The sequence below is a fragment of the Barbus barbus genome (genome assembly GCF_936440315.1).
Source record: "Barbus barbus genome assembly, chromosome: 29".
NCBI classification, from domain to species: domain Eukaryota; kingdom Metazoa; phylum Chordata; class Actinopteri; order Cypriniformes; family Cyprinidae; genus Barbus; species Barbus barbus.
The window spans coordinates 7,181,989-7,197,750 of NC_136757.1; the positions used below are offsets into that span (position 1 = coordinate 7,181,989).

The window sequence follows — 15,762 nt, forward strand, 5'->3', positions numbered from 1 at the left end:
CTGATTTTGTGTTTGAATCTCCAATTCAGCTGCCTGGTCACTATTCAGTTCTATGTATTTGCTGTAAAATGCTTTACATTTACTGCAAGTCAAAGTCTCTCCATGTGGCTGGTGGAGTTCTAAGCTGTCATTGTCATCCCCTTGCACTGATACATTTGCATTGTAGCATTTTTCCAACAGACTGTTTTTTAGTTCAAAGAGTGGTTTTGTGTCTGATGAACTGACTCTCTCCCTGAAGTCATGATGTGTGTCATAGCTTGGTGTAGATGGTAGCCTTTCTCCCTCTCTTGTAGATGAAGCACTATATACATCCTCAGCTTTGTGATGTCTAAATGTTATCTGACTAATTCTTTTCTGTTGAAGGTTTTTTCTGGTTCCTGCATTCCATCTACACTGTTCATCAGTGCAAGATAGCCCTGTCATACCACTGGTTACAGCATTTTGCACCTTTAAAAAAAATTCAGTACATAGTTTACTTTATTATTTCACAGTACATCACTATTAGCAATTTTTAAGAGCTAAATAATTTAGGGAAAAGTAATTAAATTACATTAATTACTTAGTAACTAATTACACCCAACACTGGTCACAACTGAATTCTTGATATCAAAAATTTGGATTTGAATGACAGCTTATGGTGACATTTAGCTAGTGAAAATACAATTACAGATATCAAGAATTCTAGTCTTCAATAGTTGAAATTTAATTCCTGGTATCAAGAATTAGCATTTTAATTAGTGAAAATTTAAATAGTTGATATCAAGAATTCATATCCTGTGCATGAATAAAAGTCAAAACGGCTTATACTCTATTTATAAATACCCACCTTCCACAACACAGCAGCAGCATGGCTACAAGACCTGCCAGGGCCAGCTACACAGGAGCATCCGGCTGTTTCCACTACTCCGTTATTTTGTAACATCACCCACGCGATGTGATTGGGTTTATTTATAGACTGACTCGGCTCTACCTCCGCTTTCAGTAATGTAAATTGCTGATGTTTATGACAAAGAATTCGTCCAATTTTATTACTGTGTAGATAACTGTATGCTTTCGTGCTTTTATAATTTCTAAGCTCCTCGCCATCTACACCCTCAGACAAAACAAGATAATTGATTATGTCAACATATGTGACTGCTGGCCATTGTTTCATATCATCAATCCAGGAGGTGGCGCTGGTCAACTTCATGGGATGAGGAACACACAAAGTTTCTTTGTTTACGGTCTTTGTTAAATAGTCTTGATTGTGCAGCCACCGCGATCTAATATTGTCATTGCTTGTTGCCATTGTTGACGTTAAAAGTACAAGTAAAACAGATTACAACCGTCGTTTCAGAGCTGTCCAAACAATTCTGTAACCATAGATGCATATCTCTGTAACTCATCAAGCCGCTAACCGGAAGTTCGGAGCATCCTGCCTACGTGTACGCGCAAAGCATAATGGGTAATTTCGCGTTCCATGAAAAAGGTCTATAGTATAGTGTCCCCGTCACTATATTGGGGCATTAGGACCCACACAGACCACAGGGTGAGCACCCCCTGCTGGCCTCACTAACACCTCTTCCAACAGCAACTTAGTTTTCCCAGGAGGTCTCCCATCCAGGTACTGACCAGGCTCAACCCTGCTTAGCTTCAGTGGGCAACCAGTCTTGGGAGACAGGGTGATATGGCTGCTGGCTGTATGATGGATGGATGCACTTTTTTGGGCTTCAAAATCTTGACCCCCATTTACTGCCATTATAAAGCTTAGAAGAGCCAGGACATTTTTAATATAACTCCGATTGTATTCGTTTGAAAGAAGAAACTCATATACACCCCTAGGATGGCTTGAGGGTGAGTATATCAATCATGGGGTAATTTTAATTTTTGGGGCGAACTTTCACTTTAATTCTTTATGGCATAGATTCAACAATCTGCTGGACAGGGTTGCCAATTCTGCACATTTCCTGCAGAATTAGGCTACTTTTACACTGTTGCCTTGGGTTGATTTTTAGTCCGCAGGTTAAAGCGATCTCGTCAGAAGGCTATTTCAATTGGCCGCTTTGAATGGCCAAGGACCGCCCAAGAATCCATTTGACTGACAGGTAAAGCAACCAATCATGTTTCGTTTTGTGCCGCGTCATGTTTAGGGGCGTAGAAATGACAGTTAAAACACGTATTTTAAAGAGTCTATGCCACGAACTTTACATATTTCACATACTTTTGTAAACCCAACGTTTAGTTGATCCTATAAGCACTCATAGTCACAGTTGTAAACACAAAGGTTTTCTCCTTTCGTTAGGAGATTTGGCATCACAGCCTCTTTGTTTCCAGGCCTGGCAACCTCGAAACATTCCTCAGAGATTTTGGACTATATTGACATAATGGTATCATCCGGTGGTTGCAGATTTGTCGGCTGCACATCCCTAATGCAAACCTCCTTTTCCACCACATCCTGAAGCTGCCATTTGTGTTTAGTTAACTCATTGTCATGTACAATAAACCAGTTTGAGATGATTTGAGCTTTGTGATATGGCAGCATTATCCTTCTAGAAGAAGCCAGATGGGCACACCATGGTCATAAAGGGATGGACATAATCAGCAACAATACTCAGGTAGTCTGTGGCTTTAAATGACGCTCGGTTGGTACTAAGTGGCCAAAAGTGTGCCAAGAAATTATCCCACACCACTACACCCCCAGCAGCAGCAGCAGCCTGAACCACTGATACAAGACAGGATGGATCCATGCTTTCACGCTGTTTACACCAAATTCTGACCTTATACCATCTGAATGTTGCAGGCAACCTTTTTCCAATCTTCTGTTGTATTTTGGTGATCTTGTGTGAACTGTAGCCTCAGCTGTGGCACCTGGTGTGGTCTTCTGCTGCTGTAGTCGCCTGCCTTAAGGTTTGAAATGTTGAGAATTCAGACATGCTCTTCTGCACACCTCGGTTGTATTGAGTTTTTATTTGAGTTACTCTTGCCTTTCTATCTGGCCATTCTCCTCTGACCTCTGGCATCAACAAAGTATTTTCACCCACAGAACTGCGGCTCACTGGATATTTTCTCTTTTTCAGTCCATTCTCTGTAAACTCTAGAGATGGTTGTGCGTGAAAATCCCAGTAGATCAGCAGTTTCTGAAATACTCAGACCAGGCCGTCTGGCACCAACAACCATTCCACTTTCAGAGTCACTTAAATCACCTTTCATCTTCATTCTGAGGCCTGGTTTGAACATCAGCAGATCATCTTGCCCATGTCTACATACCTAAATGCATATAGTTGCTGTCATGTGATTGGCTGAATAGATATTTGCGTTAATGTGTAAAGTGGCCAGTGAGTGTAAATGTGTTATGTGTGTTTTAATAACCGTATAAATATGAAAATTCATGTTTTTAAAGCCTATCTTACATATGGAAGCTATAAATGGTCACATTAAATATTTATTGTTCTGTTTTTTTGTTGTTTTCTTTCCAGTTACCTCACGACTGGTTGGTCACACTTTATTTTAAGGTCCAATTCTTGCTATTAACAAACCATTAACTATGACTTTTGCCTCAATAAACTCCTAATTTGCTGATTATTAATGGTTAGTAAGGTAGTTGTTAAGTTTAGTTACTGGGCGATTAGGGATGTAGAAAATGGTCTTGCAGAATATGTGTTTTATAAGTATTAATAAACAGCCAATATGTTAATAATAGGCATGCTAATAAGCAACTAGTAAATAGTTAGAATTGGTCCCTATACTAAAGTGTTATCAACTGGTTTTGCATTAGTTGATTAGCCTGCTAGCTTACCATAATGATCAAAGCTTGTTTTCTTAGCATATTGATATAGCCAATTAGCTTTGTAGCTTGGTACCATCAGTAGCTATAGCCAATGAGTCTGCTAGCTTTGCTACCTCTGCTACTCAAGAATAACTAAAAACACTATTTGATTATTTAAAAGATGTTGTTAACCTGATAAGTGTTTGAACAGGCATTACAAACGTCAAACATACAAAAAATATTATATACATTTCTACAAAAGTATAAACGCAGCAGAATTGTTTTCAACATTGATGATATAATAAATGTTTCTCGAGCAGCAAATCATCATATTAGAATGATCATGTGACACTAAAGACGAGTATTTATGCTGAAAATTCAGCTTTGCATCACAGAAATAAATTACATTTTGCAATATTTCACTATATTACTATTTTACTGCATTTTGATCAAATAAATGATATTGCACAATGGTAGTGTATAATATCAAAGTGTTAGGACATAAATCAAAGATGTTTCACTTATATTTCATAAATGTTGGGCTTTGATGATAAACAAAACAAAAAGTGCACATAAGTTTTACTTTTTTTGTACTGTATATCTCTTAAATTACACATAAAGGCTTATTTTTTAAATATGAACTTTTATTTAATGATACTTTTTGTAATATTCTTGTACAAATTTTTGTTATATCTGCATACTTTGGTTCAAAACAATCTGTACAGTCATTAAATATAATGTCAGAAGGATTTTTAAGATAAAATATCATATGTATAGCATTATATCTGTAATTCGCACTGGAAAATGTCTATTACTGTGACTTTAAAAGAAAAGCAAGGAAAACAGACTTGACCTGATGAATGATTCAAAGCTCTCCAACTTCTCAATTATCAAGAGGTCCCGTGGGTCGCTGCTACACTTAAAGTGCAATTAGAATGCTGATTGGGTCTAATTTCCCTCAGTAACTCTGGAATAATCACTGATTTTGAGCAGCTGGCCACACCAATACACAATGTACATAGGCTGGTTCTGCAGTCCAAACACACAGTGGGACATTGCATTCTTTAGTAACACATCTGTGATCTGTGATTGGACGAGTGCCCGTATAACTTCCCCACTTGCTGAGTTCACATTGTTCAGGAGCAGAAGTGCCTAAACCACTCTGCCATTAATGAATAGGTGCCTGCGGTTTATAAATTGTAGACCTTCATTATGCTCACAGGTATTTGTTGGCTGCTTGTACAAAACAATCAAGAAACGGAGGACATTTCATCAGATTATACATTTAAACACAATGTTTTAAAAGCTAGTCTGATGTTTATTATTTTCATAAACCATGCTCAGGAAATTATTTGCCATTTTGTGCCCAATGTGTTTCTCCGGGACCTACTGTATACTCTAGATGTACATGCAATTCACAGCACAAACCATGTTATTTAATAGATTTACCTGTTTAGTGTGTAATACAAAAAAGAGTAAAATGAAACATTTATTGCATGTTTACAACAAGCTCTATGTAAATGCAGATTTTGTCTTTGTCCTTGCACATTCAACCCTGTTCTGCTGGAACATTTTCCTAAATAAATAAAGCTTGAGCTTTCTAATATCATATTTAAAGTTTTTTACCTTTTCGGACCTATAAATTTAGAAAAATAATTCCAAGGATATTGCAAAAGATATTATTATTAGAAAAAATGAATTATTTTATGTTTGTGCAACTATAGATACACAGATCTTCATGAATTGTATTTTTTTGTTTTGTTCATCAACAAACGGCAACAATTATGAAATATAAGTGAAACACCGTTGATTTATGTTCCAATATGTTGATATCGTATGTTACTCTTTGGATCGGCAAGATTTTATAATGTTTTTTTTTATTACGTTTCTTTTGCTCACCAAGGCTGCAATTAATTGATACAAAAATGCAGTAAAAATAATATTGTGAAATATTATTACAATTTAATATAACCAATTTCTATATTAATATATTTTAAAATGTAATTTATTCCTGATGTTAAAGCTGAATTTTCAGCATCAATACTTCAGTCTTCAGTGTCACACGATCCTTTCAATATGCTGATTTGCTACTCAAGAAACATCTCTTATTATTATAAATGTTGAAAACAGTTGTGCTGCTTAATATTTTTGTAAAAACATACATAATATTTTATAATCCAAACATAAACTTATCTGTGCAAGACACTGGTGTAAAAGCTTCAGAATCAAGCGCTAGTAAACCCACATTATGGTATCGTTTCCTGAGAATATAATTGAAGAAACACATTTGGATGGCACTTGGTATTCTTGTACGAGATTCAACAAATAAAAACCAATAAACACCGGCTCTTTCATTTCTGCTGTCTCTGTAGATCTTCACAAGTTACCTGGACCAACGGAAATCAATAACATTGTCATTTAACATAATTTCTGCTGAAAGTGAGACTCGTCTGCCTCAAGTCGTGCTTCTTAGGAGGTAAATCGATAGCTGTAGTCTCAGTCTCACACTCCCTGCTGACAGAACAACTGATAATGGCTTCAAGAACCTCAATAAAGCCTTTTGAATATTTTATTGAATATATATTATTTAAAATAGGAGGCTTTCCCCCTTTCCAATTCTTCTGTTTAATGTGTAAATATTACCAAATGCTGGCAGATGATCCCAATTGTTTAACAATGAGCTCTTTTCCCTATTCTTATCTAATCTAATAAACGTATCGATTGCTTTTTCCCCACACGAAGTTTATATTAAATGTTTTTAGTTTTTTTATATTTACCATAATGTTTACTATTACTAATATACTAATTAAGCATAATAGTTTAGCATACTTTTAACAAGAGAAATAATCTATTTTATAGAAAATACTTAAGTGAAAATTGAATGTAATGTTTTCAGACAGTTATCTGCAATTAAATGAAAATGTTTTATAGCTTAAACTTATATTAAATGCAATTAGTATGACTTAAGTATATCTTTACCTGCAATTTAATAATTACTTCTTTTGTCTTTGAAATATGGTTAAAGTGTGCTGTTGAATGTACTGACAAGCAATTATGCTAAACTAAAATATACTTTAATGTCATTTCTATTGAAAGTTGTATGTGATGTTTTAAATATGCATGTAATTACAAATTTTAATGATGATGTTAAAATTTGTAATACATTTAAAATATATCAACTTTAAATGTAAATAACACACTACAGTTGAAATTATAATTCAGTACTTTACATGTGATTCAGAAAGTTATTTGGCGCATGAAAATAACTTCTTTAAATTATGACAAAAGATTATTAAAACACAATCATTTAAAATGTACTGGCTTTTACAACCCGAATTCCGGAAATGCTGGGACATTTTTTAAATTTGAATAAAATTAAAAGTAAAAGACTTTCAAATCACATGAGCCAATATTTTATTCACAATAGGACATAGAGAACATAACAAATGTTTAAACAGAGACATTTTACACTTTTATCCACTAAATGAGCTCATTTCAAATTTGATGCCTGCTACAGGTCTCAAAAAAGTTGGCACGAGGGCAACAAAGGGCTGAAAATGCAAGATATTTTGAAAAGATTCAGCTGGGAGAACATTAGCGACTTATTAAGTTAATCGACATCAGGTCTGTAACATGATTAGCTATAAAAGGGATTCCTTAGAGAGGCAGAGTCTCTCAGAAGTAAAGATGACCAGAGATTCTCCAATCTGTAAAAGAGTGCATGAAAAGATTGTGGAATTCTTTAAATTCTTCCTCAACGTCAAATTGCAAAGGCTTTGCAAATCTCATCATCTACAGTGCATAACATCATCAAAAGATTCAGAAAAACTGGAGAAATCTCTGTGCGTAAGGGAAGGTTAGGGCTGAAGACCTCTGTTGGATGCCCGTGGTCTTCGGGCCCTCAGGCGACACCACATCACTCATCGGCATATTTCTGTCATTGACATTACTAAATGGGCCCAGGAATACTTCCAGAAACCACTGTCAGTAAACACAATCCGCCGTGCCATCTGCAGATGCCAACTAAACCTCTATCATGCAAAAAAGAAGCCATATGTGAACATGGTCCAGAAGCGTCGTCGTGTCCTGTGGGCTAAGGCTCATTTAAAATGGACTGTTTCAAAGTGGAAAAGTGTTCTATGGCCAGATACGTATATCAGCGATCAGTTCAAAAGATAGTAGTATGGGCAGCTTGCATGTTTTGGAAGGCACTATGAATGCTGAAAGGTATATAAAGGTTTTAGAGCAACATATGCTCCCCTCCAGACGACGTGTATTTCATCATTAAACTAAAAATTCGTCACTTATATACTGGAAACTTATATCAGGCCAGAATGGGACCAAATCTCAACACCAATACTCATGACCTCGACGTCTTCAAACTGTTTTGAAAAGAAGAGGAGATGCTACACCATGGTAAACATGCCCCCGTCCCAACTATTTTGAGACTTGTAGCAGGCATCAAATTTGAAATGAGCTCATTTTGTGCATAAAATTTTAAAATTTCTCAGTTAAAAAATTTGTTATGTTATCTAATTTCTATTGTGAATAAAATAATGGCTCATGTGATTTGAAATTCTTTTAGTTTTCATTTTATTCAAATTTAAAAAACTTTCCAACATTTCCAGAATTCGGGTTGTATGAAAAAGTATACTTTATAGTCTTGTTAAAAAGTTATAAATTGATTTGAATTTTAATGAGTGAAATAAGTATTTGATCCCCTATCAATCAGCAAGATTTCTGGCTCCCAGGTGTCTTAAGGAGCTGAGATTAGGAGAACTCTCTTAAAGGGAGTGCTCCTAATCTCAGTTTGTTACCTGTATAAAAGACACCTGTCTACGGAAACAATCAATCAGATTCCAAACTCTCCACCATGGCCAAGACAAAAAGAGCTGTCCAAGGATGTCAGGGACAAGATTGTAGACCTACACAAGGCTGGAATGGGCTACAAGACCATCAACAAGCAGCTTGGTGAGAAGGTGACAACAGTTGGTGCGATTATTCGCAAATGGAAGAAACACAAAATAACTGTCAATCTCCCTCGGACTGGGGCTCCCTGCAAGATCTCATCTCGTGGAGTTTCAATGATCATGAGAACGGTGAGGAATCAGCCCAGAACTACACGGGAGGATCCTGTCAATGATCTCAAGGCAGCTGGGACCATAGTCACCAAGAAAACAATTGGTAACACACTACGCCATGAAGGACTGAAATCCTGCAGTGCCCACAAGGTCCCCCTGCTCAAGAAAGCACATGTTCAGGACCGTCTGAAGTTTGCCAATGATTCAGAGGAGAACTGGGTGAAAGTGTTGTGATCAGATGAGACCAAAATCAAGCTCTTTGGCATCAACTCAACTCGCTGTGTTTGGAGGAGGAGGAATGCTGCCTATGACCCCAAGAACACCATCCCCACTGTCAAACATGGAGGTGGAAACATTATGCTTTGGGGGTGTTTTTCTGCTAAGGGGACAGGACAACTGCACCGCATCAAAGGGACGTTGGACGGGGCCATGTATTATAGCCAACCAGGGCATTGAAAATGGGTCCTGGATGGGTATTCCAGCAAGACAATGACCTAAAACATACAGCCAAGGCAACAAAGGAGTGGCTCAAGAAGCAGCACATTAAGGTCCTAGAGTGGTCTAGCCAGTCTACAGACCTTAATCCCATAGAAAATCTGTGGAGGGAACTGAAGGTTTGAGTTTCCTAATGTCAGCCTCGAAACCTTAATGACTTGGAGAGGATCTGCAAAGAGGAGTGGGACAAAATCTCTCCTGAGATGTGTGCAAACCTGGTGGCCAACTACAAGAAAAATCTGACCTCTGTGATTGCCAACAAGGGTTTTGCCACGAAGTACGAAGTCATGTTTTGCGAAGGGGTCAAATACTTATTTGACTCATTAAAATGAAAATCAATTTATAACTTTTTTGAAATGCGTTTTTCTGGATTTTTTTGTTGTTATTCTGTCTCTCGCTGTTCAAATAAACCTACCATTAAAATTATAGACTGATAATTTCTTTGTCAGTGAGCAAACGTACAAAATCAGCAGGGGATCAAATAATGTTTTTCCCCTCTGTATATTGCGAGGATGATGCTGGTGTGAAAAAGATGGGTGCTTCCAGTTCTCTGTCTGATATCAAAAAGATGTAGCAACATAGAAAAATTTTAACTCTAAATCCATTAATACCTTAATATTATTAATTGCTATCAAGTAAGTACATATTTTTTAACTTCACATGAATGTTTAATTGCCATTAAAATAATTATTCACTCAGAAATTACAGTTCTGTCATTATTTACCTTCTTTTCTTTCTTCTGGAACACAAAAGGATACAAGATTGTATTGGTCATGTTTGACTGTAAAATAATACAATGGCTGCTTTTTTACATAAAGCAGGCCCAAAATGTGCATTTCAGCTCTAAAAAGAGCTTTTTGTTGAGTTTTACATGAAATATTAACAAGCCCACGAGATTATAGAGGGCTCTCATCGGTGAAGCGCTTTCCAGATAAATATGGAATGACCTATAAATATGAAACAAGGGTGTGATCGAAATTTGTTAAAAGCTCTCAATGAATCACAAGAATCTGGCTAGAATGAGATGTAGATCTGTCTCAGATCTAAAAGTATAATCAGATGAATGCCACAGCTTTCCTGTTGAGATATCCTGTATATATCTATTGAGATATCTATTCTATCAAGCTGATTGTCTCTTTAAGTGTCAAAATCATTAAAAATCCGTTTGAGGTGACAACAAGCTGTCAATCAATTTAGGCTCCTTTAATAAATGGTTTGTGTATATAACTGTTAGAGAGTGACTAAAATGAACCTTTGTATTAAATGAAAATAGATATTGCATATGGGTCAATAATATGGCACTTTTGTCTGTATCTTCTCTAAGCTATTCAAAAATACATTAAAAATACAGTTATAACGTGACATGCTCATGAACCTAGTCGCACTTGAGTAGAGCTCCGTACGTTTGGCCTTTTTTTTGCAGATTTTTTTCCGTTTTGTTTTAAGTTTTATTCATTGGTTGTGCTTTACCTGGCATGCAGTCGTAAACATCAGGAGATGTCTCCGTCGGCTTCTCTGATTAAGAAGAAATCCAAGTCACCAAACTCAAGCGATATGATGGACAAGATGGCAAACACTGTTACACTCTTTGAGGACATTCTAAGAACCGATTTGACGGCGATGGGGAACGAATTCGCTTCTCACATGTCAGTTGTTCAGTCGCTATGCTCTAAACTGGATCTTCTTACAGGGGAGATGAGAGAACAATAGAAAGTTGTCACAGATCACGATAGGCACGTTGCCGCGCTCGAGAAACAGGTTGTGGACTTACAGGATCGCAATAGGCGCAGCAATCTGCGTCTGGTTGGATTGTCTGAAGGACGACCCTATGTGCTTTTTGCTACCGACGTGGCTCCCTTCTCTGGCGGGCAAAGAGATTGAAGTGGAGCGAGTGCATCGCGTGTACACAAGGCTCTCCTCAGATCGCGCTAAACCATGGGTTTTCATCTTTAAACTGCTGCGGTACACGGACAGGGACCTCATTCTGTGGGCCGCCAGACTTCATGCCCCGGTGAAAACTTCTGACGGAGCAAAGCTGTCTTTCTTTACAGATTTTTCTCCAGTCACCACAAAAAGAAGAAGTACATTTGCACCAGCTAGGAAGGAGATGAAAGACGCTGGCATCCAGAATTTTCTCCTTTATACTGCAACACTGAAGGTCATTCTCAATCAAGGTGAACCTAAAATGCTACACTCCCCAGAAGAAGCAAGAGTGTTTCTCAGATCCCTTTCATCCACCAACTCAGTGAACTTCAGCTGGACATTTGCTGTCTAATTTTTTTTTTTTAAATAGAAATACTACCAAGTCAGTATGTGACTATGGGGCAAATGTTGGTGCTTCAGTAATGTGCAGGGTTTTGTTGATGCCACGGACCATATTAAGGGGTGCTGGCAGATCAAGGTTTGTTCTTGGTTTGATCTGCCATAGTTCATGGGAATGTGTTTATGTTTTTTTGAATAGTGATGGGATGGGTGGGGGGTGGTTTAATGGTAGATTCAACTGGTTTTATTTTCAAACTTGTATTTTGTCTTATTATGCAGTAATTATGTTCGATACCTATGACTGACTTTAATATTCTGAGTTGTAATATTAATGGCCTAAATGGCCCTCACAAACTTACAAGTTTTCTGGATTTTTTGCGAAGAAGAAAGATTGATATAGTGTTAGTTCAAGAATCCCATTTGAAAGAGGAGGATAAACACAGGTGTAATAATAAGTTTTATAAAGTGGTATCTCACTCATCTTCGGATACTAAAACCAAGGGTGTCCTAATATTGGTGCGGAGGACTTTAAATATTACTATTTTAGAGAAATGTTGTGATACAGATGGTAGAATAACACATATAAAAACAATAGTGGAGAATAGGAATATTGTATTTCTCTCAGTTTATGCCCCTTGTAATCCTGACCCTTCTTTTTTTCTCTTTTTTGTAAACCTATCTCTTGAAGTTGTCCGATTTTGAAATTGTATTGGGTGCAGATATGAATTCTGTAATGTCGCATATCCTAGATAGATCTGGACCGAAGGAATCACGCTCTCAAGCTGTGTGTTCTGACAAACTTCGGCAATGTGTAACCTCATCCTCGTTGGTGGATAGTTGGCGTTTATTAAACCCTTCTGATAAGTCTTTCACTTTATTTTCTGCTACTCATAAATCCTATTCGCGAATTGACTATATTTTCATTTCTACTTCTTTATCTTCAGCTGTTCGTGATGCCGATATCTGTTCCTTATCTTTGCCAGATCATGATGGAAATTTATGCAGATTATCTTCTCGTGCCACTAGATGGCGATTTAATCCTAAATTGTTACAGGGTGAAAATTTTTGCAGTCAATTCAGAAATAAATTTGCTGAGTTTATTGAAATTAACCAAGGTTCAGTGGATGATCCTCGAACGCTTTGGAATGCAAATAAAGGGTTTATAAGGAATAACTCAATTGCATTTGCCTCTTTCCTTCAGAAAAACCGACATAAAAAGATAGTTGAACTGGAAACACAGCTCCAGAATCTGACTAGAGATAATCAGCGTTGTTTCTCAGACAATACACTCAGTAAAATCATGGCGGTTAGGTCCAAACTCAATTCATTACTGAGATCCAGAGCAGAATTCCTGATCCAAAGATCCAGGCAGAATTATTATTTTTCAAGGGAGTAGACCAAGCCACCTTTTAGCCACAAGATTACGCAACAGTGAAAGGTTTGCTAATATTTCAGCAGTGAAATCCCAATCTGGGCTCATGATGACAGACCCAAATGACATTAATATGGCCTTTAACTTTTTTTACTCTAACCTCTATACTTCTTCTGCTGATGGTGACCCTGACTCTTGCATCTTTTCTGTCCAACCTTGATTTACCTAGGCTGTGAGATTCGGATTCTGAATACCTGGCTAAACCGATCTCTCTTCAGCAGCTGGAGTCAGCAATTCGATCTATGAACAAGGGGAAATCCCCAGGCATAGATGGCATTCCAATCAAATTGTATACTACTTTTTGGTCGGATTTAGGCCCCCTCATGTTAGATATGATACATTTTTCAGTTACTCAAGGCTCATTTCACCCATCTATTAATATAGCTGTTATTTCTCTCTTGTTAAAAAAAGATAAAGATCTGACTTCCTGTTCTAGTTACCGGCCACTTTCTTTGATAGGGACGGATGTTAATTTATATGCTAAAGTACTATCTCGTCGTCTCGAGAAATTTATGAATAGGCTAGTTCATCATGACCAAACAGGATTCATTAAATCTCGCTCAGCTTCGGATAATTTACACAGGTTATATCATATTATTAATTCAAATAATAGTTTGTCCTCTCCTTGCGTAGTATTATCTCTAGATGCGATGAAAGCTTTCGATCAGCTACAATGGAACTATTTATGGGCGGTTCTACAGCATCTGGGTCTAGGATCGAGTTTCATAAATATAATAAAGGTTCTGTATGCCAATCCAGCAGCCACTGTTTTCACAGGTGCTGTTCGCTCTAACCCATTCTTTATACATCGAGGTACTCGTCAGGGTTGCCCGCTGTCTCCACTGTTATTCGCCCTATCCTTGGAACCCTTAGCTCTAGCGGTCTGACAATCTGAAACTATTTCTCCCATAAATATACAGAATACTCATCATCATATTTCTTTGTTTGCTGATGATATCTTATTGTTTGTGGAGAAGCCGTCACATTCTATTCCTCGTGTGCTGAATTTATTTGACCATTCAGGATCTCTCTCTGGGTTTAAAATTAATTGGAGTAAGTGTCACGAATCCTGGCCATGCACTTCCACTCATTCACCACCAGAGGTCACCCGTTCACCACATGGACTTTTCACACTACACAACACATTGGACTCCATTTCCCACTATGCATTGCACAGATCAGCTGTCACCATTCACTCATCACACACACCTGATCACCATTTCACAATCACCATCACTCCATATAAGCCTGGGACTTGCTCTTGCTCAGGGCCGAGTATTGTTAGCCAGTCTACCTTACAAAGCGTTTCCCTGTTTTCATAGTCAGTTTTCCTGTGTCTTGATTCCTGCCCGTGTTCCTGGATTATTCTCTCTGCCTTGCCCTGTCTGGATACTGTACGCTGATCGTTGACCCACGCTGCCCTTCGGATTGTTCTGTGTCTTGCCTCTGCCATACCAGTCTGCTGTTATTTGACCCTGCCTGTCTTGACCATGTTTACTAATAAAGCCTTGCGAATGGATCCGCACGTCTCACGTCTCGTCAACCCCGTAACAGAATACTCGGCCACACAAGGATCCAGCGGCTTTTCAAAAGGACATTGGCCAGGTATGGATTGTGCACGACTGTTATTAACCCTCGAGCAGGGCTCGCGACCGCTCGAGAATTATATTCAGGAGTACTTAGACCTCGCCTATTTTTCTGATCTGCCGGACTATGCACTTATTGACTTTTTTTGTGAGGGCATTAATCAGCCGCTCCGGTCAAGGTTAATCCGCGAGGGTCCCCGTTCATCTCTCAGTCAATTTATGGACTATGCTTTACTGTGTGTGGGCTCTCCGTTCACTGTGGGTGTCGCGGAGGAACACGGCACCGCACTCACTCACAAAATGGCGGCAGCAACAGCACCCCTTCACGTCATGGCTGTCAAGCCAGAGTCTGCTCACGTCGTCGCTGTCAAGCCAGAGTCTGCTCACGTCGTCGCTGTCAAGCCAGAGTCTGCTCACGTCGTCGCTGTCAAGCCAGAGTCTGCTCACGTCGTCGCTGTCAAGCCAGAGTCTGCTCACGTCGTCGCTGTCAAGCCAGAGTCTGCTCACGTCGTCGCTGTCAAGCCAGAGTCTGCTCACGTCGTCGCTGTCAAGCCAGAGTCTGCTCACGTCGTCGCTGTCAAGCCAGAGTCTGCTCACGTCGTCGCTGTCAAGCCAGAGTCACACCACGTCTCCGCTGTCAAGCCAGAGTCACACCACGTCACAGTGCTCCAGCCAGAGTCTGTCACACCCAAGGATTCAAGGTCGGTCCTTCGAGTTCTGATATCCAGTGTGATGGACCCACCACTGATGTCGGTGCGAGTAGCTGGCATTCCCAGGGCCTCAACCTTGGCTATTACAGAGACTGTTCCCCTGACCTCAGTGCTTCCCGTTATGGCGGTTGCCATTTTGAGTGTGTGGGCTGCACACTGTGCTCCTGAGGCCTCTCCTGTCCACGAGTCTGCTCCAGTGCCTCCAGAGGTGGCGGCTTCCGCTGCAGAACCTCCCGAAGTGGTGGCACCCGTCCCTGAACTCGCTGTCTGCCCTGTCACGGCCACGGAGGCCGTTCCTGACCTCATGGTCTGCCCTGTCACGGCCATGGAGGCCGTTCCTGAACTCACTGTCTGCCCTGTCACGGCCATGGAGGCCGTTCCTGAACTCACTGTCTGCCCTGTCACGGCCATGGAGGCCGTTCCTGAACTCACTGTCTGCCCTGTCACGGCC

General features: G+C 39.1%; 1 protein-coding gene across 2 annotated transcripts in view; it reads right to left on the bottom strand.

The window, feature by feature from the left end:
* The window catches only part of LOC306849636 (RING finger protein 122), a 34,141-nt gene that overhangs the window by 12,752 nt on the left and 5,627 nt on the right, over positions 1-15,762 (bottom strand). The window lies entirely within an intron of this gene.